This window comes from Sycon ciliatum, chromosome 7, assembly GCF_964019385.1.
Source record: "Sycon ciliatum chromosome 7, ocSycCili1.1, whole genome shotgun sequence".
Lineage (NCBI taxonomy): Eukaryota > Metazoa > Porifera > Calcarea > Leucosolenida > Sycettidae > Sycon > Sycon ciliatum.
In genome coordinates, this window is record NC_088649.1 from 35400317 (window position 1) to 35427306 (window position 26990).

A 26990-nucleotide genomic window follows, 5' to 3' on the forward strand; every position below is an offset into this window, starting at 1 on the left:
ATATAAGGCCACGCCGTTTTTTTCTATGTTTCGCGTCACCTTATTTGATGAAATCAATGAGCATGAGGGAGGGGGAAAAAAATAAAAAAGCCATCCAAACAAAAAAAACAGTGTACGTGCATTGCATTTGTGTACAGTGAAGCGACGCGGCACTGACTGTCTGTTCATGTACATTAACATGAACATTGACATGTCGGATTTCAGTTGCCAGCACTGTACATGATATACATGAGTGTACATGTATCCCCTCTAGGCCTCTGCCATGCTTGTGCCAGTTCATGTGGCGTGTGGTCCAAACACAGGCAGCATGATTGTGTGACTTGTGGCCCAGCTTATTGCACACACAATGTACAAATGACATGTACATGTGTGTGAGCTGAGTCACACGGAAAACTGAGCCTCTTGTACGGGCAAAATAACACATTTTGTGAAGAATCAACACATATATAAAAACGAATCATCATATACAGTATTTACAGAGTCTGTCACTCAGTAGGATCACTGCACTGTGCAGGTTCACTGGATGCGTGCCTCCGCCGCCACTAGCACAGCAGGGGACTCGGGCTGCGTTTACACGACAACGATTGAAAACGATTTGCGTTTACACGACAACGAAGTAGGACCTAAACGGAACGAAATCATTGCGTTTACTACTATCGTTTACACGACAACGCCCGAAAACGATACCTAAACGGAACGAAATGGAAACGCACTTCAAAGTGTTTTGAAACGTTTTCAAAACGTTTTCAAAACGTTTTCGTTCTCGTGTAAACGGTGAAAACAGTGAAAACGATTGGAAACGGAGCGCGGTCATGGAAACCATTCCGCGCGGGACTATATTTCGCGGGAAATACCTGACCTTTAAAAAGCTTTGCGACCACCAGCGCGTACCAACTCCAACTAACGTGTTACTTCCCGCCCTTGCGCCAAGCCAGCACGTACTAACTCCAGCCTGCTCGCCCGTTTTCCGTTTTCGTGTGAACGGTTCAAAACGATTTGCCGTTCTCGTGTAAACGGTTTGAAAACGATTCGAGGCCAGCCCGTTTTCGTTCCGTTTCGTTTCGTTTCGTCTCCGTGTAAACGCAGCCTCAGGCATGGCAGGAGCAAACATGCTCCTTGAGCCACGCAGGCACATAGCACCACAACGCACCAGGGCAAACCCAAGGCGGCAGCACAGCAAGGAGATAACCTGCCCGTATGGCTCCTTACTCTTCTCAGCCAGGAGAGAGGCGATCCGCGTGAAAAGAGCATTGGCATGCTTGCCATAGCCACCAGAGGCAGAGAGCACAACGGGCACGAAGGAGGCATGCTCAACTTCACGTACTCACTCCTCGTACTTCCGGCGCTTTTCCTGTTCATGGCGTCTGTAGCTAGCAGCGAGGGAGGTGGCACGATTCGAAGACGCAAAAGGGTTGAACACCCGTACATCAATAAAGATGCGCTCGAATCGGCCACCCCACACACCACTAGCCGCAACGTCCAGCCGAGCTTGCTCCTCCGTGACAGCTGTGCGATGGCGGAAGGCCTCTCCGGTGACGGGCTGGAGGTGGGGTTCCACTGTAACGTTGTGAGCGACCTGCCTCAGAGCTCTGGCAGTGATGTCCCTCACCTCGTTGTGTCGCAGCGTCGGGAAGCCACCAAACGGGCACGACAGGGCGTGACTCACATTCAGCGGCTTACTGCACACGCAGGGGCTTGGGAGCCGAGGAGGTGTCCAGCCGTACCGGAGGCACAGGCCATCCCGGAAATCTCCCTTGCTGAGTGTGAAACCATGGCGGCTGAGGGGGCGGCAGGTCAGCCAGCTGGATGCACCCTTTTCTGAGGCCAGGTCGAGAACAGGGGCCAGCTCCCGGTGATCCGAGCGAAGAGCGTCAGCCATAGACTTGAACGCGCTCCGCTTCTCGGCCCGAACCGTCGCCTTGACCGTCCGGAGCTGAGTCAGAGAGTCGCCAAGGGACGACTCCTGCTCCAGCAGGCGAGACACGAGGCTAGCCGTGATCCTTCGGGATGAGGTGTACTGTTCAGCCACTGAACAAGGGTCTGCCATACCCAGTCCCCCAAGCCGGCAAGGCAGAGAGAGTAGGGAGTGAACAGTTGTCCCAGGTGGAGCCTGACCCGTGATGGCCGGGATGAGCCGACCGCTGATTGCGTGTTCCAGCGGTTCAAGCAAGGATGGCGGGATGGAGGAGGTCCGGCAGAGGAAGGACCACTTGTTTTGCAGGCCCTGTGTGAAGGCGGAGTAGGCGGCCTGTGGCTGCGATGCAGCGATGGTCGTGAGCTGCGCAACTTCCTCACACCAGGTGGCGACTGCTGAGTACAATCATGCGATAAATAGAACAAATATTTAATTGATGCCAACATAATATTTACGTGTAACAATCATGTTCCGTTTTTCTGGGTTTGCATTAAATTTGTATTGCATTTTCAAAAAAAATTGTTCCGTTTTTTGTTTTTTTTAACTCCGGCTGTGAAAATACATGCGCGCGGGGGACGCGAAACACAGATAAAAAACGGTGTGGCCTAATATAATATTATTTCACCGTCCAATGGCAGAAGCCAATGTAAAGGAGGGGGCGTTAGCCCTCCATGGCAAGAGAAGGAAAAAAAGAAAAGAAAAAGAAAAGAACTTATTATGTGACTCCCGTCCTGAATCCGACAACTGGCATACCAGTCTAACTGTACACTGTAGCTAGTGTGTTCAGCAGTAGCAGCAGTCGTCCCCTTTATTCTCATTCTCCTGTTCTTCTCTGCTGTACTGGCATTGTCAAGGTTTACTAGGGAGGTTCCGGGGTACGATTTTCCGTGCGAAAATCCGTGTGGGCGCTACGGATTTTTTCCAGGCGTGCTCCATACGATTTTTCGGCACGGAGAATCCGTGTGGACTGGCTTTCATACGAACCATGTTTCGTATGGAGATTTTGCGTCATCGGGTGCAGAAAGATTTTTCGAGTACAAATTTGGTACGAGAAACATGGATTTTCCGCGGAAAGTTTTGATTTCGGTACAAATTTTCAAAATAAAAAGGCATAGCGCGGGAATGTGACGTGTTTGGGATCGTAACCTAGGCAATGACGGCAAACACAGAAGCTCCGTACTCCGGAACATTTCACTGCTCGAAAACGACGCATGAAAAATCCGTAGCGCCTCTACGGATTTTGGCACGAAAAATCGTAGACCCGGGTGCTCGAATCAGAAACGATTTGACAGGTGTGGAATTTCTCATCTGTAAATCTCAACAATGTCAGAATATACTTTTGGAGAGGCGATGGAACAGGGAAGAGAGTCTGGCTTGACCCACCCAGCAGGAATTCAGAACCTGGGTGCGCTACAACACAAGCTACAGTACGCAGTAAAATGGTCGGATTTCCTTCGGATTTTTTATTTGAAAATTGGGTGCTCGAATCAGAAACAGCAAACTCGTCAGATCGTCTCCGATTCAAGCACACGGGTCTACCATCGTCTACGCTTGGTGTGGCAGTTGAGGGCAGGTAGTAGTAACTTACTACTTCGTTTTTGAGAGCAAGATGATCAGTGGAGCCGCAGATTCAGCAGGTCTTTGGCAGAACCGTACAGGAGACCCACATCCTCGAATCAAGGACCCAGCAAAAAGTGGGTCGCGAGTATTTCAAAAACCGTTTACCGGGCAGCTCTGAAATTTGGCATACCGTTAGCGGGCCGTATGTTGATGGTATTTGTGAAAACTAAACGAAATCGGAACAAGTTTAGGTACAATTTCAGGCTGTTTCTGTTTTGGTACCTTGTGTCTCATTCGAGCACCCGGGTCTACTCCGGAATCTCCCTACTGTCTCGCTCTGCCAACGTCACTGTGCGTGATCATGTACATGTATGTCTCTGTGTTCGACAGTTTTGACTTTTCTCCGAGTTTATGTGGGCCTTTGGCCGAGTCTCACGCGAACCGTGAAATTTTTTTTTTTTTTTTTTTTTATGTGGGCCAGTTCTGGGATGCTGTTTGCCGCTGTGAGCGTTTTGTTCTCTTTCGTGAAATCGATACTGGACTCTGTGCGCGTTGTTGTTGCACTTGCTTGCGCGAGCACGCACCCGGCAGGCGTGCGTGCATCAGATTATTCCGTTCTTGGGGGTGCATTGCTACCAGGGAGTAGTATATTTTAATACCATATCTACTACTGCCTGGTTGTTACGGACAAATCTGAGCACGGGGGTATTACACCAATGAGGACGCCGAAATACTACAATAATTATTGATTTGAAACTCGGATGTTGAGCCATAAATAAAATTAATGTAGAAGAGAAAAGGACATATGGATACGAGTTTAAAAGAAAGAAAGTGCAATAATATTGCACTTTCTGACTGTATATAGTATCATGTTACAGTGATGGAGAGTTACTCTTAACTCATATCCATATGTCCTTTTCTCTTATAATTATTGATCATAATGATTTCGAAGAAAGTAAAATGAGCGCACACATACCACGAGAACACTGTAACAATAATTATGACAATTCATTCTATTGATTATCACATGAGAACGACGTTCAAATCAGAACATTGTTTGTATGATTTGAACGTCGTTCACGTGATAATCATCAGAAATCTTCATCCCAATGATAGTTTTGTAACATGGGAAATTGTGGGCACAAGTTATGCGATGTTACAATTTTTCCTTGGCTCACCATCTGAGTTCTTACAAGTTACAATGATAATTGGACAACAAAGGAAAGGATATTTATGGTACTATAAAGGTGAACTCGGGTATTGAGCCAATAATAAAAGTAGAAAGGAAAGGGACATAATGGAAACGAAGGTGAACATTATTAGATCTAAAACTAATACAAGAAACACTGATATTCTAAAGCTAGCACTATTGGAGGCGAGATTACAAGTCATGAGCCTGGCAACCATTTACCAAAGCTGCAGCCAGGGCACCCTGCGATCGTGTATCATTCGCCTATGTATGGAAACTGCGCACCCTCTCGTGATCATCGCGTGAGTGACCGCTCAAAATGTTGCATTCGGCGCTCGGCATTGCATTCTTGTCGTGGCTTGCTCTTGGGAGAAATAGACTTCAAAAACACAATTGGAAGAGAATTCTGGCATGGCCATATGGGGGTCCGGGGATTGCCAAAACAATTGTGACAAAACTCAAAATTGACCCATTTGTGGCCAAAAGCTAGGATACTTTAACCTAGCTTTTGATACTTTGTCAAAAGCTAGGATATCATCTCTTTCTGAATGGACTGATAGCGTCAAAGCCTACTAAAAAAACTGCAAGCTACGCATACGCTCACTGAGGGTTCTACTGTAGTAACATCAACAGAGCCGCCGTCAGGATTTTGCTCCTTCTATTTTGTTGTTGTTCGCCAAATTTCATCTCTCTCGCTTCCGTTCGCTCGTTCGCAAAGATGAAGTGCTTGATCTTTCTGGCGCTGGTCGCCGCCGTATCGGCCAAGTCCGTACTGGAGGAGCTAAAGATCTCCGAGGAGTGGGATACCTTCAAGACCCAGTTCGAGAAGATGTACGGTACCGAAGAAGAGGAGGTCCGCCGCTACACCATCTTCAAGGGCGAGGTAAGCCTGAGCCTGCTAGCCTTGAGAACAGACGCCGTCAGCTCACGGCAAAAACCTCGGGCTGAGGCCAACTAAAGCTTGACCATGTTTACTGCCTTGCCGTAGACCCTATGCCTATGCCATAGCCATGGGTACATGGGGAATTCTACTTTGCGAAGTGGTCAAAATAAATAATTCGACTTTTTGACTATTGTTTTGGTTGCATTCGTTTGTGGTTTGGAGTAGAGTTCTAGTGTTCTGGTGGTCGTAGTGCAGTAAAATCGAACGTTCGTTTTTACGGGCGGGGGGGGGGGGGCAGGGTTGGAAAAAGTGCTAAAAAAGTTTCGTTCCGACTTTTAAAGGGGAAGTTAAGGGGCAAAAATCAAAATTTCACCAGTTGTAGTCTTCGGGGTGCTGTAGGCCTTGACAGATTATGCTAATATTTTCGTTAAAATATGCTTTTCACATTGCTGAAAAAATTGCGGAATTATGCCAATTTTATGCTAAAAGTTATCATAATAATTATATTATGCCGCATTATGCTCACATATGCTGCTAATGTATATGATGGTTCTGTGCAAAATAACAGGGGAATTTTGTAGAGGGCGTTGTACTGTAGTAGCAAAAGTTCAACGGGGTCAACGCACCGTCCGACCTAGCTACGACCGTCACTGATTGTAGTGGACTGGACATGTTATTATTATTATTATTATTATTATTATACTCATAAAAAGGACACACTTCAGGCTCATTACAAACATCTTGAAAGTTTTTGTCTTCACAAGTATACTTTCAAGCCTTCTCATCAGGTGAAATACAGGCAAGGGAAAAGGAACAGGAACAGTGGATTAAATACAGTAAGAAGGTGGTAAAACAGCGCAAAAAGAAAGAAAGAAAGAAAGAAGATAGCTAAAGTAAACAGCGAAAATTGCAATAATGACACAAAGGTGCAAATGCGAGAAAACTCAATAAGCGCGACATGTAGTGCGACAACAAGAGACAACCACTGGACATACATGTAACTAACGAGGTTTTGACGACCTACCTAACAGCCTAAGTGTCGTCAAAACCTCGTTAGTTACATGTATGTCCAGTGGTTGTCTCTTGTTGTCGCACTACATGTCGCGCTTATTGAGTTTTCTCGCATTTGCACCTTTGTGTCATTATTGCAATTTTCGCTGTTTACTTTAGCTATCTTCTTTCTTTCTTTCTTTCTTTTTGCGCTGTTTTACCACCTTCTTACTGTATTTAATCCACTGTTCCTGTTCCTTTTCCCTTGCCTGTATTTCACCTGATGAGAAGGCTTGAAAGTATACTTGTGAAGACAAAAACTTTCAAGATGTTTGTAATGAGCCTGAAGTGTGTCCTTTTTATGAGTATTATCGCATTTTTGTCTCAGAGGAAACTGTCTCAGAGGAAACTGATTATTATTATTATTATTCTTTTATTCCACGATGGCGTGACGCCAACAAGTATAGGATATTACCAAGAGTACATAACCAAGAAGTTGAAGTTCTGCCGTCGCAGACCCCATAGCTGGAGTTGCACACTCTTGGGTTATGTGGCAACGTCTGTAGGGCCTTCCCTATCAAAATAATAAATTCTACTACTACTACTACTACTACTACTACTACTACTACTACTACTACTACTACTACTACTACTACTACTGACCAAACCACTTTTACGGGCAAAAAAATACCATGGTAAGCACACAAGTGATGGAAAAGAGTGAGTAAGAACGAAAGAGAGAAAGAAAGAGAGAATGCACTAGTATGTCAAGAGAAGTAATCAATTGTTAAGGTCTTTCAGCTATTGTTATATTGTCCAGATTGACGCATGGACACTGAATCTCAGCCGGCAGCCTGTCGACACTGCACCAACAGCGACGAGCGGACGCGACGCTGGTAGGATGATCGGCAACCGCGAAAGCAGGTTATTGCCCACCGTACGAGGCAGAATGCCAGCCGAACACGCAATGCACTGACGATGCTTGAATACCGGATGTCTTTATTGCGCTCCGCGAGCCGACCGGCAAGTGTCGCCAGGAATCGTGAGCACTCCGGCCCCGCCATCCCATTCGTGGCGAACACAAGAGGGGTGAAAGAGCCTCTCTCGACTTCAGTGACCCTGGCACCGTACTGCTGCTTCTTTTGCCGTTCATGGGCCCTGAGTTGGTTAAGGACTTCCGGACCAGACAGCACAGACGCCTTAGGGTGGGTTACCCTAACATCAAAATAAGCGTCTTGCTGCCTTGTCCAGAAGCCCCGGGCACGAATGTCCAGCCGAGCCTCATCAGTCCGGTTAGCCGTCGCATAGGGCAGATCCTCGCCAGACAGCGGCCGGAGACGTGGCTCTGTCTCGACATCGCGAACAGCTTCGGAGAGCGTCTCCGCCAGGATGTCACGCACATTATCGTGCCGGGCAGATGGATACCCGCCGGCGGGGCAGGTTAGCAAATGGTCCATCGTGGAGGCATCACCACAGACACAAGTGGACGGTAGCCCAGGGAGCTGCAAACCATACCGTAGAGCAAGTGCATCACGGAAGTCACTGGCATTCAAGACGGTGCCGTGCGCCAGACGAGGCTCCGCCGTAAGCCAGGAAGACACACCGGCAGTGCCGGCAACGTCCATCAAAAGCTGCTGTGTGGCGGATAGATGATCCTGCAGACCGGCCAAAGATGCTTTGCCAGCCCGACGCCTTGATTGTGCAGCAGCCCGCCGTGCGCCTTCCGCCTCCTGGAGCGCCTCCGCCATCTCCCGTAGGCCAGACGAACCACCACCATCCGCCCCGCCATCAGCAGCTGATCCCACACGACCAGTCTCAGGCACGTCCGGGAACCTGTATAGCCCCCGCACTGGCCGAGTCGTCTTAACTGTATCGTTGTACATTAACGTGGCAGTGTCCGCCAACATCGGGATGGCTATGCCGCCACACTTGGAAGGTGCCGACATCAATCTGCGCAAGGCACTCCCGGAGGCAATTGGCTGACCCAACAGCGGAGGCAAAAGATGATTATCCACTGCACTGTCGAGAGGCGCCATGGTTTCGCCGGAGCAGAGCGAAGCACGCATGAGATATCTCCACTTGGGGACCAGCCCTCTCACTGCGGCTGTATACGCAGCATGTGGCTGGGTCTCCGCAAAATCACCACACCGGCGGACCTGGCGGGAAAAGCGACCGACCTCCGCAGCCAGGTGTTGGCTGCAGTACTCAGGTGTCCCGATCGGTGCACCCAGGTACTTGGACCCCTCACCAGTGATTATGACACCCGTGCCATCAAACACGGTATTGGCTTGCTCCAACAGATGATTCTTGACCACCAGCACAGTCTTTTGAGCATTTGGATTGTAGCCATAGCGTGGTCCGAGAGCTGCGATCGTGTCCCAGTAGCCGCGAAGACGAAGCAGCCTCCCAAGGGCAGCATCATCATCTGCATACCACAACTGGAAGGTGTCTGGGTGCAGATGAGCCAGGCGGCGGACAAGCGGGGTAATGGCCAGGGCGTAAATGGCCATGGCGAGAGGGTCACCCTGACATGTGCCCTCTGTTGAATGTAGTTCGCCAGAGCCGGTCACGAACAAACGCACGCGATCTGTATGGGTATTGCTAGCGAACGTTGCCAGTGCTGGGCAAAGATGCCGAATGTTGTGGAGTGCAGCCTTACGATTGACGGAATTGAACGCATTTGATGCGTCAACTAACAGGATTCCTTCCGTGCTGGGGTTATTGAACCCTTCACGCATAGCGTGGACACAAGTCTCGCAGGCGGATGGGATTCCAACGCATAATTGGGAAGGTGCAACAACGTCCATAACATCGCTCTCCACCACTCGCATGACTGCCCTGGCGATGATGCGGCGATGGACCTCGCCGACCGCAATGGGACGCACACCAGGACGCTTGTCGAGGGCAATCAACCGGGCTGCAGTGAACGCCTCGAGATCCCTCCCGCCGACACTGTCCGTGCATATCCTGCGTGCGGCTTCTGCAAGTACACTACACAGCTGGTCAGAGGCAGCCGCGTAGCAGGTCAGCATCGCTCGCCATCCATCAGCGTCCACCCCGGATGGACCTGACGAGCCCTTGATCGAGCGAGCAATCTTCTTGATTAAATCAGCGGTGACGGCCGCGAATAGCACGGTACGGACGGGCTCGGGCTCGCCTTCCAGGAGCACATCAGGGTCTGGATCTGCCCCAGCTGGATGTTTCTGCCGCAGGATATCGTCGACCGTTTCCCCCGTGGCCGGATCGGCGATGTCGTCAAGTCTCAAAACACCCGGACTCTTAGATTCCGACAGGCAGCGGATGGCGGAGTTGATGTTGCCGCTGAACACGTGTCGGCTGAAGTCAGTGTCGGTATGACCCCGCTCGGAGCGTGCGCTGGTGACCCGTCGTGGCCGGAGATGAGCCTGGATACACCTGGCGTCAAGGAGTAGGTCCTCCAATTTCCCTGCTTTCCACAACTCGAGCCTGGATCGCAGGATGGTAGCGTTCTCCCCACCTCGAGACGATCCGAGAGGCTTTTGGAGGAGCAAATGGCAGGCAATAGTGAGTACTGTCCAGGCTATGCCACTCAAGGGTGTATCCAAGTTGAAGAATGATATAATATTGGCTATCTCCATGACAAACTCGCGCCCTGCAGATCCAAGTGGAAGCATAAATATGTTTCGTTTCCAGTGAACAACTTCGTCAAACAATGTCCTGACAATGTCGTACTCCCGCTCGTCCCCGACAGACCAGGGCCCGCAACTACTCCGACCACCAGAACGATTGCTGCCAGGTCCCGACTCCGACCGCCCCACCTGGGGAACATGGCTAGATTGATTATCCAGTTGACTACTACTACTAGTTATCCAGTTGACTACTACTACTAGTTGACTACTACTACTACTACTACTACTACTACTACTACTACTACTACTACTACTACTACTACTACTACTACTACTACTACTACTACTACTACTACTACTACTACTACTACTACTACTACTACTACTACTACTACTACTACTACTACTACTACTACTACTACTACTACTACTACTACTACTACTACTACTACTACTACTACTACTACTACTACTACTACTACTACTACTACTACTACTACTACTACTACTACTACTACTACTACTACTACTACTACTACTACTACTACTACTACTACTACTACTACTACTACTACTACTACTACTACTACTACTACTACTACTACTACTACTACTACTACTACTACTACTACTACTACTACTACTACTACTACTACTACTACTACTACTACTACTACTACTACTACTACTACTACTACTACTACTACTACTACTACTACTACTACTACTACTACTACTACTACTACTACTACTACTACTACTACTACTACTACTACTACTACTACTACTACTACTACTACTACTACTACTACTACTACTACTACTACTACTACTACTACTACTACTACTACTACTACTACTACTACTACTACTACTACTACTACTACTACTACTACTACTACTACTACTACTACTACTACTACTACTACTACTACTACTACTACTACTACTACTACTACTACTACTACTACTACTACTACTACTACTACTACTACTACTACTACTACTACTACTACTACTACTACTACTACTACTACTACTACTACTACTACTACTACTACTACTACTACTACTACTACTACTACTACTACTACTACTACTACTACTACTACTACTACTACTACTACTACTACTACTACTGCTACTGCTACTGCTACTGCTACTGCTACTGCTACTGCTACTGCTACTGCTACTGCTACTGCTACTGCTACTGCTACTGCTACTGCTACTGCTACTGCTACTGCTACTGCTACTGCTACTGCTACTGCTACTGCTACTGCTACTGCTACTGCTACTGCTACTGCTACTGCTACTACTACTACTACTACTACTACTACTACTACTACTACTACTACTACTACTACTACTACTACTACTACTACTACTACTACTACTACTACTACTACTACTACTACTACTACTACTACTACTACTACTACTACTACTACTACTACTACTACTACTACTACTACTACTACTACTACTACTACTACTACTACTACTACTACTACTACTACTACTACTACTACTACTACTACTACTACTACTACTACTACTACTACTACTACTACTACTACTACTACTACTAAGTACGAGGGTGTTACCTACCGAATATATATATATATATATTTTTACCATCAGTGAGCATGTCATGAAAATAAATCCGAGAAGAAAGAAAAAGGCCCAACCCTGCCCTGCCAGTTATTTGGCCTTACGGGGGTCGCCATGGCAAATAATAAACATAAAACTGCACACGTTCGGGCTCTCCGCCTTCTCCGTGAACTTATAATTCCGTAAAAGAAAACTAGAGGGGAAAAAAGAAGCAACAATGAGGAATAGGAACTGATTTAGGAACCACTTGCAGTCAGTTATACAGGGCAGCGGGCCTCGGCAACGACCAAGGTAGCAGATGCATCCGCCACATTGCTGACGCGCATGGGGCGTCGCCGAGCACCACGTAAACAAACCATGCTGGAGCGAACCAGAGCAAAGCCAAGTCGGCAGCGAATCCACGCCATTACACGGTTGTACGTACCCATATGCCGGTCCTTTCTGTCGCAGAATATCCCACCAAGCGCGTAGTCGTTGGACTCTGCCGCCCGCGGAGGAGTCGTCTGCAAACCACATCTGGATCGTTCCCTCAGCCGAGAGAGCACGAATGAGGGGTAGAATGCCCAGCGCATACATCGGCATCGCGATAGGATCACCTTGGGTGGTGCCCTCTGCCGACATGATGACGCTGCCCCCAACAAACAGCTTTGCGGGTTGTCGGTAGCTGTTAATAACGACTGTCGCCAGGGATGGGCATAGGTGACGCATGTTGCGCAGGCATGCTTCCCTGTTCAGCGTGTTAAACGCATTCGTGGCATCTGCCATTAAGACCGTATCCTCCTGGTCGAACGCCTGCTGCATGGCATGTATCGCCGCCTCGATCCCGCAGTCCTGGCCTGCACAGAGTTGAAGGGTGCCAGCTGCCTCTTTAATATCCTGACCAATTACGTACAGGATGGCCTTGCCCACCACTCTCCGCATCACCTCGCCAATCCCAATGGGTCTAACCCCCGGGTTCTTGTTGAGGGGGATGAGTCGGGATGCCAGGTACGCTTCCAGCGATCGGGGGTCGACAAATTCGGTCGCTTCACGTCGAGCAGAGCTTGCCAGCGCATCGCACAGCGAGTCAGACGCATCGGAGAACATTGTGCACATCCACCTCCATGCCTCAGCGTCTACACCTGACGGGCCGGCTGCGCCATGAGTGTTGAGTACCGCAGTGTTACCAACCGCCCGTATTTGTCCGTATTTTTACGGAAATACAGCCATTTGTCCGCAGCACGGAAATAATCCAGATTCTCCCGGAAAATCCAAAAAAATCGGTAGCACCAAGCAAGAACGGCAGATTCGGTAGTATACAGAGTAGAATCTGGTCCCTGGATCTACGTAACTCTCCAGAGTGCGCCGCGACTTTATCAGATCTGGGACGCGTCGATCGACGGCGCAATCCGTGATACACGTTTGACATTTTCATGATTATTTTTTGTTTTGTTTCCTCGTGGTGCGCAGGTCGATTTTCACAACATGTAATAGATGACTTGCACAAAGATTGTCTGGGTTCGAGACGGGGCAAGTGGACCTTCTGGACTGGACTTCTGACTCTGACTTCCCCACCTTTTGAGTTCGTGACTTTCGAAGTTTCGCTTTTTGCCTGACGAACACTGAGCTATTTTTTTTGGCTAGAGAGTAGAGTTGTTTTGATTCGGCTTGTATCGTCATGCCGAAGCGCTGCTACGCTCCTGAATACACTAGCAGACGAGAGATGGAACTGAGGCTCCCATTCCATACGTTCCTTTCCGAGCCGGCCGGCCGGGAGGCAGAAAAAATGAGGGAATATTATTTTAGTATCATTGGTGTAGGCTGCAACAAGCACGTCGTGGTCCTGAAGTGTGACAACTTTCCCGCAGTGGAAGCGAAGTCAAGCACAACGAAAGTTTGTGGACGTCTGAGAAAGAACTCGATTCCCTTCGATTCGGCTGCACTAGCTCCAGAGCGACCCTCTCCTGAGGACAGACTGCGGAGAGGCCAGGAACCTGCCGAGTCAAGAGTGGAAGCCCGAATCACGAAAATGAGGGGTGGAAGGACTGAGTGTGAGAGCCAGATGGCCTTTAGTAGTACTTCAAGTAGTATCTGAGTTGAAGGAGAGAACAAGTGTGCTGGAGAAACGCTGCGAAGTCCTCAGGCCTGATGTGTACTAGCTACTGTTGAAGTCTCACTTGTTCCGATATGAACACTTCATCAGCCCTGACTCTGAGCAGCTGTATCTAGACTTGGACTTAGGCCAGATACATAGCATTGTTAACCTTACTGAAGCCATATGTATCCAATGCCTGGCTCTAGTGAGAAAGCAGTTTGGCGCAAGCTCGCAAACTATGATTGAATCAGGGAGTGGTGGAAAGTCACATTATACCTCCCCATGATTAGCTGCTAATGACGACGATGCGGCTCCGGCTGGGTCTCAGTCTCAGAAAGGATTTGTTGGAGCATCATCAAACAGTGCATTCGCCTTCATCATACACTGGCTCCGTTGCCTACAGTAATTCACATTTTGACGGGGCGCGCTGGGACGATACGGAAGGAGCGGCGGGAACCATTGGAGTGCTCATGATGCTGGTTAGCGAAGACCAATGCGTCAGGAACGGGAACGCAACCGCACTACTGTACAGATCAGGAAGCGATGGAAGAGTTGAATCTGCTCAGCCTTCCATGCCGTGTACAGGGACACAAACGTAAAAATAGCTACATTTCAAATGTGAACTGGCGATGGCATTATGTGGCGACGAACACAACTGCAACTGTTCAAATTTCAGCATTTCGAACATTATGCTTCCCATGATAACTCACCGAATGGCTCACATGACGGAGTTGGACATTACCAGGCTAGGATAATCATTTGCTGTATTTATGGATAGTCCTTGAGTTTTCAGATGAAGTGCTTTATCTTTTACCTGTCGTTACTTTAGTATGGCACAATGTCCATGGCTGCTTCCTTGTCTTCATAACAGACTGGTATAATCAGCATGATTCTGCTTTTTTGAGAAGAAATAAAACTTTCCTTTCGGAAAGGAAGCCCAGAAACGTCAACCCCCATGGACTGTGCTTTATGACTCTCGTCCATCGACGTTAACCGTCGCAATAACTGCTGCATGTATGTTGTGCTGTGCGAACCGTACAAGATTTTACAGCTCACCCACGCCTTCCCAACAGGCTCCTATATCCCGTACCGTTAGCGTTACATTGAATATGAACTAGGCTAGCACAGTTATCCTTCGTTCTTTTGATGGCGGCGGGTAGCATGGAACTTGACGTGTTCTTGGGATCCTCGTGCAACACTTGCTGTTCCCGGATGCCATATTATTGGGTGCATCGAGGTTGTTTCTATGCTCACTGTTGTTTAGTAAGACAATTTTTTATAACTATTTCACCAAAGAATAAGGCAAGAGTATTTTGGGTTGGTTTGGACGCCTGGCTTCTCTTCACATAATAATACAGTCATGTACTTCCACTCAGGGAGTAGTACAATACCTACTTCCACTAACCCTACAAGTGCACATGCATGACTCATGAGCTGCTGAAGACAGTGACGGTACTGATCATGTACATGTACATGCCGTGCACCGTTCATTCATGCTGACAAAAAAAGTACACTACAAATTATACACTACTCGTCTACAGACGGTGTACAGTGGTGTAGGGTGCCCGCAGTGTAGCCTGGGTGCACAGGGTGCACTTGCCCCGTCTCACTCGCGGCTCGGATCTTTGTGCAAGTCATCTATTTTAGCAAGAGTCCATAACCCCGGACTCTTGATTTTAGTTGACTCCCTGCATAGCACCACAACAGCACCACATCTGCACATCCCTTTAGGCATACCCATTCATGCACTCCCGGCTGACCTTTGCCCTGCTGACCCTTTGACTCCCTTGCATCAAGAGTACATGAAAACGCACTACGCCATTTCCCGCCGGCGCGCGCCTCAGATCGATCTGCACCAAATATGATGTAATCACGGAATTTCGCCGTGACAGACACCCATACATGGGCCATAGCAGAGCTAGACCCCAAGCTGCACACTCTGGTTTTCATGTATAGTACTCTTGCTTGCATGCACTACACTGCATGCACCCCTTTTCCCGCTCACCCTGTCTCACTAACTGCGTGCACCCCTTTTCCCGCTCACCTTATTTCCCACTGCATGCATGCACCTCTTTCCCTCTTGATCTTTAGCAGGGAGTCGTAAAATACTTTTTTTTAACTTTTTTTTTACGACTCCCTGCTCTTTAGTTATACCCGGAAGGCTGCGCTTGCGCAGTGTTGTTCTCCCAGTGCTTCTCCTTGTGCCTTTATTGTGGTTCTCCTTGTTGTTCTCCGAGTCTTCTCCTTGTAATTATCCCAGTCCTCTTTGTGCTTCTCTGAGTCCGACAATATAACTATCATAACAACCCATAATTGCGTGCAGTCTGAGATAGAGTGTTATAAAGTACAGTAGTATAGTATAGTATTATAGTAGAGTAGTCTCCAGTCCAGCCAGATCCCATATGACTCCACTTTGTGGTTTGCTGCAAAATTTCAAACTCATCGGAGCCGTGAATTGGTGTGCACGTATTTTGAAGCGATCTTCAATTCCTCAAATCATTTCGTAGTGACAGTGTTCCTTTCTTTCATGTAGTCCTGGAATTATTTTAGCCTAGTCGTTTAGTCGGACAAGAGATGGACATCCCTCTTCATCTCCTTGCACCATTGCTTCGTACGAGGTATGTGATCGTCGGCCATTGCATGTCTACCCGATTACGATCGTACACAATTCTTGCTCGTAGTCTGAGTCCATCTAATAGATATATTTATTTGTTTGGTAATTTTTCATCGTTTGCAGCTGCAACACTATCGTCATACATCTGCGCGTGAATGCACATGTGCATCTTACCTGGCGATGAGCATGACCCTCCCCTCGATTGAATTGTTGTATAAATTCGTGCAAGGTAAGTAAAATAGTTTACTAAGTCTTGCTGTTAGGTAAATCGGGGGGAGGATTTTTTTCAACAACTCTACAGTACCTGTAGACACGTATGGGTTGTGATGGTGATTGAGTTATTACGGGTGTCATCAAACTTGAAGAGTAGATATGATGGGGGCTGCGATGGTGATTGGGTTAGCATAACGATAGGATCTGTGCACATAACAACAAGATTTGCTAATAGGGTATATACATGTAGGACCTGTACACACATACATGTAAGATGCTTATTAACGTCCATTTCAAAACTATAGACGCGTACCTAGGCAAAAACCGTTATGCCAGCATCTATACCACATAAAATCTGTGATCACTCTGTGCATAATTTTTTCCAAATAGGGCATCTGTTATCCAATCGTTTGGAAACTATATGAGAGTAATTGTGGAGCGGACCTGAGCAATATTCCGAAAACTAATCTCAAAACGTTCCAGCCAAATTTGAAATATTTCAAAAACCCTACGCGTCTATAGTTTTGAAATGGACTGTAGGGTTTGCTGAGTGTTGTGGTGATCTGTACACAAAAAGCAATGGTACGAGGACTTCTTCAACTGTAGCACCTGCACACATAAAAGAGTAGAGTTGGCATGGTAATAGGATTGTCATGGTGATAGGGTTACGAGGGCTACTAGGGTTATTGTCTCCAGAAAAATTAAAATTAGGGGTTATCGTCATGGTGTTATGTTTATCCTCACCAGAAATATTAGGGTTATCGTCATGGTGATAAGGTTATCACCACCAGTAAAATTTAGGGCTATCGTCATGGTGATAGGGTTATCAGGAATATTAGGGTTATGGTCATGGTGTTAGGGTCAGGGTTATCAGAAATATTCAGATTATCGCCATTGTGATAGCCCTAGAGTTAGGGTTATCGTCATGGTTTTAGGGTTAACTTGGGGTTATCGTCAGCAGAAACACTGTAGAACGTGTCATATTAGCGACGTAAAAACCCTAGCGAATTTAGCGATCGACTCATTTTCGCTAAAGTTTCAAGTCGCCGTTGAGACATTAGTAATGCACTGGTGATCCGTGAGTAAAATCGCTAAACCAGCTGACAATGGGAAAACGCTAATAGTCGCTAAAATTACCCGTTCTACAGTATTAGGGTTATTGCCATGGTGACAGCCCTGGGGTTAGGGTTATCGTGTTGATAGGGTTAGGGTTATCGTCACCAGGAATATTAGGGTTATCGCCATGGTGATTGCACTAGGGTTAGGGTTATCGTCATAGTGATAGGGTTAGGGCTATCGCCATGGTGATAGGGTTAGGGTTACCGGGATTATTAGGGTTAATATGGCCCGACTTTTAGGGTTAAACGCAAATTTTAGGGTTAAAACGCATTACGTCATCGATGACGTCATATGTAAAACGCTCCGGTTTTAGGTTAAATCGCACAAATTTACCGTAAATCGGAAAAAATAGGGTTAAACGCCCTGGTTTTATGGTTAACTCGCTATGACGTCATTGCTGACATCAGTGAGTTGGTACGCTTCAAAATCCTAGTCGACTCGCGCATTTCGCGTCCAAAGTTTGTCGTCAGAGAACTCCTGTTGCTTCTTGCGCAACACAGAGAAGGCCTGGTGCTGCAATCAACACCAAAATGCGATGGAGAATTGTCACGGAGTACCAGCAACTCCTGGGCAATCGTTCTCGAGTGCCTCCTGGCGGATTGAAATCGCCGTAGTCGCTGTTTCCTTCGCAGAATGTCAGTGAACTCATCCAGAGACTGGTGCAGAAAGCACCAGCATCGCGCCGTCCAGTTTGCTGATCTCTCTCGCAATCGTTCACGATTATAGCGTTTCACGAAACAATATTACAGAATAATCACCATGCTGCGTGGAAGGAAGGTGCGTAAACGCTTCTGAACGATATAATTGCAATCGAATAGGAGGCATGATAGTGCAATAGCATGGTTGAGACTTTTGTACAAACAGGATTTCTTCAGGGAATGCAACGTTTCTTGCAGGGGATGAAGGTTGAAGTGAGCTGAGAGAAAGTCACCAATGTTTGTTTTCTTCAGAAAACTAATCAGATGTCTGTCGACGCCTAGGAGGCGCTGTCGAGATTGATAGCATCTTTTTTCTGGCATGCATCAGGTCCATGATGTTCTAGAAAGGGCGTCGGTGCACCGTCTGCATCCGTCTATAATACAGAGCCGACGAGTGTTCATTGGTCGTAGGAGCCGGTATAAAAAGACTCTACTTGCTTTCGTCATGCATCATTATGCTCAATTTGTCAACAGGGTTGCGTCATCCTGTCTGCCTCGTGCACGAACATCTCGTCCGGACTTTCGGAGCTCGTGCACAAATTTGGAGGTGCTAACTACGATAAAGCCGTGTACTTCCACCCGAACGTGAATAAAATTGGACAAGATGCGTGGAGAATCGACAGCGCCGATATCAAAACCTATCTCAAGCCCCTGGTAGGTGAAGAGACCATCATCTGGGCGGGCATTTACAAAACTCCCATGTGGTACCTTCAACCGACAGATTTTATTGCTTTCCACGCTTTCGTCGTCTTTCAAACGAGAAACTGGTGGTGGTCGGCGGAAAAAAACCACCGACGGTGTCAGCATATGCAGAGGCAAGACTCGTTCAAGCGTGAGATCTTCCTATCGAAGCACCAATCGAAAAACTCCGATAGAGGAGATTATTGCTGACAAATCACATGTTAATCTGCAGGATCTGATAGATTTCCTCTACGACTCCAATCTCGTCAAGGGTATTTACAACGTTGTAACAAACAACTGTCATACGTTTGCCTCCACTCTGTTCAACGAACTTGCAGCTACCCACTACGTCAATCATATTGCACTTCGACATGCCAAACCCATCGACTCGGAGCATGCAATCGAATGAGTGCTCGACCCCCATCCAGACACACACATTTAGCACAGATATGTTGGTTTTAAAATGTTTAATTATAATTTCAGTAGATCATTTTCAGCTTGTATCAGCGTAATAACGCTGTTGGCCGGTATTTCCCCGTAGTATGAGGTCAGCTTCTCCGTATAATGTTGAAGATGTCTTGACGTTGATATATGGGGCTTCATGTCCGCCAATGTACGCCATTCGTTGTCGCTGCATGGAAGGAAACAGATTAAAACATGTATAAGATCTCTGGTATTTCAAATAAAGGGAATTGCACGACAGATTACTTACCAAGAACACAGAAACAGAGGCTGCAGACCGGCCTCCAGCTTCCTCCTGTGGTTTTTAGACTTCAGGTGGTCCAGGAACGACCGGAGGCCGGTCGTGGTCTTTCCGCATGTAGAGCAAGAAAAAAGCATCTTGATGATAGTTGAATGGGACTGATCAAGGTGGATCCAATCACTTTTATCCCCGCCCAGTTGTTCGTTGGTTGAAGGGTGCGGCGCGCATGCGTGCAGTTCAACATTAAAACTCTGCGCGATGATCATGGAGTCCGCCGCTCAGGATGTGAAGCGGGTAAAGCGGTGACGTGACTACTACATCTCTTTGAAACGTGTGCGATTCATATGAAAACCGCTAAAGATGATGGCCATGGACCCCGCGTCCCGTTCAAACTTGTCGCCGGTTCTAGTTGATTCCAGAAACTTCCACCTGATCCGAGCACACTGTGAGTACTCTGAGCATCGCGAGGAGTGGAAAACTATCGACATTTTGGTACTCATCGGTTGATGCAGACAGTGTGTAACCTTTTGACCCGCGTACGTGAGACGCCCCGGTTTAGGGTAAAATCGCTATGACGTCATCGATGGCGTCAGTTAGCTGGTACACCCATAATACTTTCTACTTGTGTGTGTGTGTGTGTGTGTGTTGTGTGTGTGTGCATGTTGTGTGCATGTTGTGTGCTCACACGCAGGGTGCATGCGGCTCCAGCTGGGCGTTCAGCACAACCGGCTCCACCGAAGGCCAGCACTTCAAGAAGACTGGCAACCTTGTATCGCTGTCCGAGCAGAACCTGATTGACTGCAACCAAAAGGAGGCTGATCGTGGCTGTGGCGGAGGTTTCATGGACCATGGCTTCAAGTACATCATCGAGAACCACGGCATTGACACATAGGAGAGCAACCCTTACACGGCCAAGGCCGGTACATGCCGCTTCAGGGAGTCCCACGTCGGCGCCACCCTCACCAGCTACAAGGACATGCTGCCGCGCAAGTCCGAGAGCGCCCTGCAGGAGGCTGTTGCCTCGGTGAGTACTTTTCTTACACATAACAGAATACTCTCTGCATGGTGGCCCATATTAGAAGCTGTGTCTTAGGAGAACATATCCGGCTAAAGATAAGAAAGCTTTATCATACATGTATATACCACTCTTTGGTTTTAGATATTACAATGAGAGTGCACAATCAATGGCTTGTCCACCAACTGTCTGTTTTACTGCTCGCTGCACCACAGCATAGTGTGTTGTTGGCCGGCCCACTGCGCTTCTACTCTGTTGGACCATCGTGTCTGTTGAACCAGGGAGTCGTAAAATACCGGTATTTTAAGACTCCCTGTGTTCAACCACTGTGTCATCATGGCTGTTGCAGTTTTCCCGGTCAGCTTATTGACTCTTGTTGTCGTTTTAAAAGAAATCTGATGATGTAAAATAGCGGTGTGGATGTTTGGAAAGTGCTACAGTCTGTTTTGGATGTGATATATTTCCCAGCACTTGATTGCATTCGGTGATGTATAGAAACATATACATGTAATTGTAATACTCTTCACTCTCTGTGTGTTCTCTTCTGTTCCTGCCGGCTGTCGTATCGCAGGTTGGCCCAGTGTCGATTGCCATCGACGCCTCATCGACGTATTTCCGCTAGTACAGGCACGGAGTCCTGATCGACAGCAAGTGCACCAACGCTTACCCGAATCACGCTGCCCTGGTTTTCGGCTACGGTGTTGTTGAGGAAGAGCAGGACTACTGGCTGGTCAAGAACACCTGGGGTACCAGCTGGAGAGACAAGGGATACATCAGGACGGCACGTAACCATGACAACATGTGCGGGATCACCACGGACGCCAGCTATCCGATCGCCTAAGCACACATCGCCGGGACAACGCCGTCAAAGAAAAAGCGCTCGCACACGCCTTTGTCGTGTGATGTTGTAACTTATCTACCATCAGTATAGCTCAGAAAATCGGGGCACTCTGGCGCGCACGCCGCTGCCTCAGTGAAGCTGCAAGGGCACGGTACGTGACCTCCGTAGTACTGCCAGACGCCCTATACGCCTCGCCCTCTTTCAGTGGCTCACTGTCGAGTGCTGAGACCAGGAGGCTGCAGGTTCTGCTGAATCGAGCAGTCCGCACTGTCTACGGTGTGCCCACGCGACACTCAGCTGAACCTTTGCTGACCCGGCTGGGAGTCTTCCAGGTGTCAGAGCACTTCCACCAGAACACCTTAGCTCTTGTGTGGAAGAGCCTACGCGGTGAGACATCGCAGTCCGTCACAGAACTAATGACTCCACAAATGACCAGAGAAACCCGCCTTCAGCAGCAGGACGGACTCAGTCTTCCAGTTGCAAGAACAAACGCTGGCAAGTCGAGGTACGCCTTCAACGCTACAGGTAAATGGAACAGATTACCTGGAGACGTCCGCTCCAGCACAACTCTGGAGACCTTCAAAGCTGCAGCAGTACCCTACGCAATTGCTCGTTGACTACATGGAACAGTAGCAAATGCCATGTTTGACAATGGATCCGATTTCCAGCTGACTATCATTTCCAGTGCATACACACTTTTTCTTTCCTTCTTTTTCTCTCTCTCTCTCTCTCTCTCTCTCTTTTTTTTCTTCCCTCTTAAGATCTTCGCTACCTTGTCATTGGGAAGACATTCCCGTTTGGATTTTGTGAAGTAAAACAAAGTTAAAAAAATAAAAAAAATAGCTGATTGCCACCGCCACAGCTGCTGCTGCTGCTTTTGTGGCGCAATCTTCCTTACACTATCAGCCCGGATCATCCATTCGCGCTATGATCCAAGCTTGCAGCCTATATCAATCCTATCTTCTCAAAATTGTGGTCAGCTTGCTGTTTGATGATCGGTTAAAACCGTGAAACTCAGAGTTACAGAAGAAACGCTTCTCATCCCTCTCAAGTGTGTTTATTTTCTATAAGGCCACGCCGTTTTTTTCTATGTTTCGCGTCACCTTATTTGATGAAATCAATGAGCATGAGGGAGGGGGAAAAATTAAAAAAGCCATCCAAACAAAAAAACCGTGTACGTGCATTGCATTTGTGTACAGTGAAGCGACGCGGCACTGACTGTCTGTTCATGTACATTAACATGAACATTGACATGTCGGATTTCAGTTGCCAGCGCTGTACATGATATACATGAGTGTACATGTATCCCCTCTAGGCCTCTGCCATGCTTGTGCCAGTTCATGTGGCGTGTGGTCCAAACACAGGCAGCATGATTGTGTGACTTGCGGCCCAGCGTATTACACACACAATGTACAAATGCCATGTACATGTACCGTACATGTGTGTGAGCTGAGTCACACGGAAAACTGAGCCTCTTGTACGGGCAAAATAACACATTTTGTGAAGAATCAACACATTATATAAAAACGAATCATCATACAGTATTTACAGAGTCTGTCACTCAGTAGGATCACTGCACTGTGCAGGTTCACTGGATGCGTGCCTCCGCCGCCACTAGCACAGCAGGGGACTCAGGCTGCGTTTAGGCTGTCATCACACCATGGTACAAAGCGCTGCGTCTACGTCCACGTAAGGAGTTTTTGGTCGGTTGTCATGATGATCCGTATACGGGGTGAAAACGGGAGCAGAGGAAACGGGAGACGTAGACGTGGTATGGAGAGGGGGGGTATACGACTTTTTGTATGAACGTGCGTATCTACCCCAGCCTTTTTCCGAGCGACCCTGTACTTCGATGTACGTGGGTTCAAATTTCTCCAAAAACCTGACTGCGTGTACGCGTCAAGAACTGTGCCTGTCTGATGACACGACCACCCGTTTTGGTTTTTTCACCATAGACGTAGACGTAAACGGGAGTCGGAGAACGTGGTGTGATGACGGCCTTACACGACAACGATTGAAAACGATTTGCGTTTACACGACAACGAAGTAGGACCTAAACGGAACGAAATCGTTGCGTTTACTACTATCGTTTACACGACAACGCCCGAAAACGATACCTAAACGGAACGAAATGGAAACGCACTTCAAAGTGTTTTGAAACGTTTTCAAAACGTTTTCGTTCTCGTGTAAACGGTGAAAACAGTGAAAACGATTGGAAACGGAGCGCGGTCATGGAAACCATTCCGCGCGGGACTATATTTCGCGGGAAATACCTGACCTTTAAAAAGCTTTGCGACCACCAGCGCGTACCAACTCCAACTAACGTGTTACTTCCCGCCCTTGCGCCAAGCCAGCACGTACTAACTCCAGCCTGCTCGCCCGTTTTCCGTTTTCGTGTGAACGGTTCAAAACGATTTGCCGTTCTCGTGTAAACGGTTTGAAAACGATTCGAGGCCAGCCCGTTTTCGTTCCGTTTCGTTTCGTTTCGTCTCCGTGTAAACGCAGCCTCAGGCATGGCAGGAGCAAACATGCTCCTTGAGCCACGCAGGCACATAGCACCACAACGCACCAGGGCAAACCCAAGGCGGCAGCGCAGCAAGGAGATAACCTGCCCGTATGGCTCCTTACTCTTCTCAGCCAGGAGAGAGGCGATCCGCGTGAAAAGAGCATTGGCATGCTTGCCATAGCCACCAGAGGCAGAGAGCACAACGGGCACGAAGGAGGCATGCTCAACTTCACGTACTCACTCCTCGTACTTCCGGCGCTTTTCCTGTTCATGGCGTCTGTAGCTAGCAGCGAGGGAGGTGGCACGATTCGAAGACGCAAAAGGGTTGAACACCCGTACATCAATAAAGATGCGCTCGAATCGGCCACCCCACACACCACTAGCCGCAACGTCCAGCCGAGCTTGCTCCTCCGTGACAGCTGTGCGATGGCGGAAGGCCTCTCCGGTGACGGGCTGGAGGTGGGGTTCCACTGTAACGTTGTGAGCGACCTGCCTCAGAGCTCTGGCGGTGATGTCCCTCACCTCGTTGTGTCGCAGCGTCGGGAAGCCACCAAACGGGCACGACAGGGCGTGACTCACATTCAGTGGCTTACTGCACACGCAGAGGCTTGGGAGCCGAGGAGGTGTCCAGCCGTACCGGAGGCACAGGCCATCCCGGAAATCTCCCTTGCTGAGTGTGAAACCATGGCGGCTGAGGGGGCGGCAGGTCAGCCAGCTGGATGCACCCTTTTCTGAGGCCAGGTCGAGAACAGGGGCCAGCTCCCGGTGATCCGAGCGAAGAGCGTCAGCCATAGACTTGAACGCGCTCCGCTTCTCGGCCCGAACCGTCGCCTTGACCGTCCGGAGCTGAGTCAGAGAGTCGCCAAGAGACGACTCCTGCTCCAGCAGGCGAGACACGAGGCTAGCCGTGATCCTTCGGGATGAGGTGTACTGTTCAGCCACTGAACAAGGGTCTGCCATACCCAGTCCCCCAAGCCGGCAAGGCAGAGAGAGTAGGGAGTGAACAGTTGTCCCAGGTGGAGCCTGACCCGTGATGGCCGGGATGAGCCGACCGCTGATTGCGTGTTCCAGCGGTTCAAGCAAGGATGGCGGGATGGAGGAGGTCCGGCAGAGGAAGGACCACTTGTTTTGCAGGCCCTGTGTGAAGGCGGAGTAGGCGGCCTGTGGCTGCGATGCAGCGATGGTCGTGAGCTGCGCAACTTCCTCACACCAGGTGGCGACTGCTGAGTACAATCATGCGATAAATAGAACAAATATTTAATTGATGCCAACATAATATTTACGTGTAACAATCATGTTCCGTTTTTCTGGGTTTGCATTAAATTTGTATTGCATTTTCAAAAAACATTGTTCCGTTTTTTGTTTATTTTAACTCCGGCTGTGAAAATACATGCGCGCGGGGGACGCGAAACACAGATAAAAAACGGTGTGGCCTAATATATTATATTATTTCACCGTCCAATGGCAGAAGCCAATGTAAAGGAGGGGGCGTTAGCCCTCCATGGCAAGAGAAGGAAAAAAAGAAAAGAAAAAGAAAAGAACTTATTATGTGACTCCCGTCCTGAATCCGACAACTGGCATACCAGTATAACTGTACACTGTAGCTAGTGTGTTCAGCAGTAGCAGCAGTCGTCCCCTTTATTCTCATTCTCCTGTTCTTCTCTGCTGTACTGGCATTGTCAAGGTTTACTAGAGAGGTTCCGGGGTACGATTTTCCGTGCGAAAATCCGTGTGGGCGCTACGGATTTTTTCCAGGCGTGCTCCATACGATTTTTCGGCACGGAGAATCCGTGTGGACTGGCTTTCATACGAACCATGTTTCGTATGGAGATTTTGCGTCATCGGGTGCAGAAAGATTTTTCGAGTACAAATTTGGTACGAGAAACATGGATTTTCCGCGGGAAGTTTTGATTTCGGTACAAATTTTCAAAATAAAAAGGCATAGCGCGGAAATGTGACGTGTTTGGGATCGTAACCTAGGCAATGACGGCAAACACAGAAGTTCCGTACTCCGGAACATTTCACTGCTCGAAAACGACGCATGAAAAATCCGTAGCGCCTCTACGGATTTTGGCACGAAAAATCGTACTCCGGAACCTCCCTACTGTCTCGCTCTGCCAACGTCACTGTGCGTGATCATGTACATGTATGTCTCTGTGTTCGACAGTTTTGACTTTTCTCCGAGTTTATGTGGGCCTTTGGCCGAGTCTCACGCGAACCGTGAAATTTTTTATTTTATTTTTTTTTTTATGTGGGCCAGTTCTGGGATGCTGTTTGCCGCTGTGAGCGTTTTGTTCTCTTTCGTGAAATCGATACTGGACTCTGTGCGCGTTGTTGTTGCACTTGCTTGCGCGAGCACGCACCCGGCAGGCGTGCGTGCATCAGATTATTCCGTTCTTGGGGGTGCATTGCTACCAGGGAGTAGTATATTTTAATACCATATCTACTACTGCCTGGTTGTTACGGACAAATCTGAGCACGGGGGTATTACACCAATGAGGACGCCGAAATACTACAATAATTATTGATTTGAAACTCGGATGTTGAGCCATAAATAAAATTAATGTAGAAGAGAAAAGGACATATGGATACGAGTTAAGAAAGAAAGTGCAATAATATTGCACTTTCTGACTGTATATAGCAGGGATGAATTTATCCTGTATCGCATCGCAGTTTGCGATGCAAAATCGATCTACTGCTACTCAAAAGTCACCGTGACTCGCAGAAAAAATCGATACATACAGGCTATCTATGCCAAGCCTGTGCTGTC

General features: G+C 48.0%; 1 pseudogene; it reads left to right on the forward strand.

Annotated features, from left to right (window-relative positions):
• The first annotated feature begins 20528 nt into the window (after nt 1-20528).
• LOC135820682 (cathepsin L-like) lies at nt 20529-22850 on the forward strand (annotated as a pseudogene).
• Nucleotides 22851-26990: the final 4140 nt, after the last annotated feature.